This window comes from Pinus tabuliformis, chromosome 2_1, assembly GCF_031772625.1.
Source record: "Pinus tabuliformis cultivar Carrire ecotype Pingquan chromosome 2_1, CPIR1, whole genome shotgun sequence".
Lineage (NCBI taxonomy): Eukaryota > Viridiplantae > Streptophyta > Pinopsida > Pinales > Pinaceae > Pinus > Pinus tabuliformis.
Window position 1 is genome coordinate 582,413,452 of NC_142299.1, and position 4,495 is coordinate 582,417,946.

General features: G+C 31.2%; 1 pseudogene; it reads left to right on the plus strand.

Annotated features, from left to right (window-relative positions):
• Positions 1–244: 244 nt before the first annotated feature.
• Positions 245–3,338, plus strand: LOC149201804 (uncharacterized; annotated as a pseudogene).
• Positions 3,339–4,495: the final 1,157 nt, after the last annotated feature.

The window sequence follows — 4,495 nt, forward strand, 5'->3', positions numbered from 1 at the left end:
TAGTTAATTTATTGAATTTATTTTCAATTATTTATTATTTATATAATTTTTTAAATTAATTTTATTATTAAATATTTAATTTATTATCTTTTTAGTTTATATGTAAGGTGTATATTGGTTAGGTTTTAGAGTTGTGTGTATTTAATCAAATATATTTTATCGGTGACATCATTATCATATGATTTGTAATGAAGATATCATAATAAAAGCGATAAAAGTGGAGATTGGGTGATGGTGCGGTAACATGGGTGTGGAAAAATCAAAGTTGGAGTTCTTGCATGTAGGCTTGAGACATTTTTATCTCAATTTTGAATTTTATGCTTGCATTTGAAATATAGATGTCTCACAATAAATTTGCATCGTTTGGTCTGTAATTGATCATCAATTTAGCTATTAGTTCTTTTATGAATTTATTTTCTACAAAATTATAATAAGCTATTAATGCTAATGTTCATTGACATATAGGTGGTCTTCGTTGGAGTTTGGACACAACCGGGTACCATAAAGCCTTAAAAATGGATCGACATCCTTATTCTATTTTGAATTGTGAACTTGCAACGTAGAATATCTTGTCATATGTTTTGTATATACAGAAGATACTTCACGAGAGGCCTTTCCTCATCAAGAACCATGAAAATGTTATGTGAAGGTTTTTGTAGTCCCTTGAGCTTTTTGAGGACAATGAAAGGAAAAATCTTGCAATTTTTACTACACTCACTTTCTCTCAAAAATTATCTAGGCTTCCACCATAAACCAATTTTCAACCCCTTCTCAAAGACAACCTTGTTTCCAAGGGGATTGTTCTTTCACTCATCACATATTTTTTCAAGGAGTATCTGGTTGAGAACAACCTTGATGATCTCATAGGATTGCTGAAGCAAGGGATGATAGAAGATAATCTTCTTGATTTGTTCCCAATACAGAAACACACCACTAAAGCTTTTGCATAACACTTCAAGTGGGGAGACTTTTTTGTTGGAACCAAACTATCTACTTAAAGTCACATGTTTTTTTGTCAATTTTTACTAACATGTGTTTTTTATTTTTTATTTTTATGTGGTAGTAAGGAGGAAACACACCACTAAAGCTTTCGCAAAACACTTCAAGTGGGGAGACTTTTTTGTTGGAACCAAACTATCTATTTAAAGTCACATGTTTTTTTTCAATTTTTAATAACATGTTTTTTTTATTTTTTATTTTTATGTGGCAGTAAGGAGGGTTTCAAATCTCTCATCGAAAATAATGAAAAGAAAATGTTTGATATGAAATTAAAGGACATGAAGAGTGCATTAACAACTCTGATTGCAGAGAATGATGATATTTCAAAAATCATTGAAATCGTAAAGAGACACCATAAAGAGTCAAAGTTACCTTATAGTGAAGTAGTGTGTATCTTATGGGATGTTATTATGGATGTTGTACAGTGGTCTGGAAAAATAAAGCATCAAAATTCAAATTTGGTGTTGCATCAAGTTAGCATTTAATCTTTTCTCACCATGTACTATTTTATTTTTCCCATATGTGTTATGTCTCATCATATCATGAACAATTTTATGGATTTTTACTAAATTTTGAGAAGTATTTTCTTCTTGTTAAGTGTTTAATATGTTTACAACTTTTAGTCAATATTAGAATCTAATGGGAAAATGGGTCCATGGATAACTATTTTAAGTGTCATCCCCATGGCTTGCATTTTTCTACTTTTAAGAATCATGTTTTGTTACACACTTTGATCCTTTCATTGATGTGTGTGAGAAAATAGAATGTTTCAATTTCATAGACAACATTTGTTAAAATCTAAATGCAATTGTGGATACTTTGTTTCTTGCTCTAGATATCATGTTTTTTCTTCTTGCACATGTTTGTTTTGTTTTATTGATGTATATATAAATATTTTTATCAAACTGTCAATTCAGTAGATATTTTTTTTGGAAATTAATTACAGAATGTATATAGATGTAGTATTGAATCCTTCAACCTGTGTTTCCATGAAGGTTTCATTCAATGTAAAAAGTGTGCATGTCTTTTCTTGGCCATAAATATGGTTACACTGGATTTTCTAACATATGATACATTTTTTAAAGTCTTTTGTTAATGTGTTTTCATTTTATCTCACTTAGAATTCATAAGTCAATACTTTGTTCATGCTTATGCTAGATTGGATGTTAAATCCATTTTCCATAAAAGGTGCTACAAGGATCAAACTTAATAGTCAGAGCATGCATTTAATGGCAAGAGCTATCTCCTTTGGCTTGAGGGAATTATTATCTTGCACTTGCATTATTTGTATGTAGTATGTGGGGATTAGTTATGCATGCAATGTTTGTATCCATGGTTTTCCATCCAGCATGTACTTTTTTTTCCCATGGAAAACTTCCTTGGGGAAATCCTTGAGGGGATTCCTCACATTCCTGTGAATGGCGGTCATGGTAAATGTTGCTAGTGTATAACATGTACTTCTAACCCAGAGGAACTTTATGGAACTTGAACCCATGACCTCTCTGCCTTAAAGTTGGTCAGTTCAAACTGATTGAGCTAACCCATTGGGTTACTATAGTGTACTTATTAGCTTATGTGTGCAATATTTCTAATGATGGTTGTCCATATGACATTGATTCTTTCCTTTTTCATGTAAAATGACAACATCTTTTGTTTTTTGGTTGGCATTTGGAATTCATTAATTTTTTGGTTATTTTATTTCTAATCTTAACATTTCAATTATTAGAAGTTTTGTACATGGGTTTTTTGGAAACTGTATGAAGCTTACATATTTTACTAAAATGATTCTCAACTTTGTTGAATTATCAACTTAAGGCATGGGAAAAACTCCTTTACAGTTTCTATACAACTACAAAACTATACTTGGAGATAATGTACAAAATTCAAATTCAATGTTATGAAGATGCTAAACTCATGAAATTGTTTCTTGAAATTATGAGGTCTCTCTATGACGAGGAAGTTCTATCTGAAGGTAATATTATGATGTGGTTTTGCAAACGCGGTAACCCAAAGGGCATGTATTAACATTCTAACATTATTTTATGATTTGGTTTCTTTGGTTTTTTTACCTTTTTGTTATGAGGAAATGAAATTAATTTAGGTTTAAACAAATTTGATTGTATGATTTAGAGAGTTTTGAACTCTATTAAAATGAGACTTGAAATGCTTGATTAAGCAACTTTTGGGATTTCATAAAGCTAATATCGTTCTTATAGTTTGAGTTTTGTCAACCTAGTGAAAATAAGATCTAATGTGATTTTTGGCATTTTAGGCAAACCTTTTTGAATCCGTTGGAGTCTTTTGTGAAATGGTTGGAGGAAGCTTAAGAAGAAGAATAATGTGAACTTATATTAGAAGCTTAATTATGACTACAATAGAGATGGGGTTAGGATGTTGGTTGCAACTCTGATATATTGTGTTCAGTTGGTATATCAATTTCATTACATAGATAATATGTTTTCTATTAACAATTTATGAGGTCTTAGTGCTATTCTTGTGGACTATGATGTGATAGCAAAAATACTTTAATTAGATTCTATTAGAATTTGAATCACATATAAATTTATAATTTTTGTTTAGTATCTATAGTTTCCCTTGTCATTCTTTTATAATTTAATTAAAGTTTTAGAATTTAGACTTTATAAAGTTTCAAGGTATAACTCTTTGAAGGGTGTTAGCTCAATGGACGACCACTTGCTTTACAAGCAGGTGGTTGCTGGTTTGACTCCATATTCATTAGGAATGGTGACGATCAATCTACATCCCTATATATGTATCAATGATGAGGGTCATTAAAGGGCCATCATCAAAAGTCATAACTTCCCAACACTAAAAGCAAGCAAACCCGGGCGTTAAACATGAAGCAAACCTTGCAACTAAAAGAAAGCAAACCATGAGGCTAAAAAGGAAGAAAAAAAGGAAGCAACAATGGAATCCAAACTAGAAGCACACCGAAAGCAATATTGGAACCAAAACTTGATGTTATCTAAGAAGCAATTTAGGTAGGAAATAAAGAAGTAATAATGGAATCAATACTAGAAGCCAAACTTGGCATTACTTGAGAAACAAAAAAAGAATAAATTCAGGTAGAAAACAAAGAAGTAATAATCGAAGCAATATTAGAAGCCAAACTTCGCAATCCCTAAGAAGCAAACAAAGAATCCATTCAAGTAGCAAACCAAGAAGTAATAATGGAAGCAATATTTGAAGCAACAAAAGACACTATAATGGAAGCCATATTAGAAGCTAAAGAAAATACCATAATGCAAGCAAAGCTAGATGCAACAAGCGATGCCATATTGGAAGCAAAACTCGAAGCAAGAATGATGTTATAGGCATAGTTGTTTATGTTCAGAATAGGCGTCCTCATTAGATATTGGAGGAATAGCCTCCTAAGGAATTAACTTATAATGTGGAAAGCACACAAAGGAAGAGGAGAAGATGAAGATTACTATGGGAAGTCATTTAAAGAATTCAGAGAGAAGCCACAAAGATG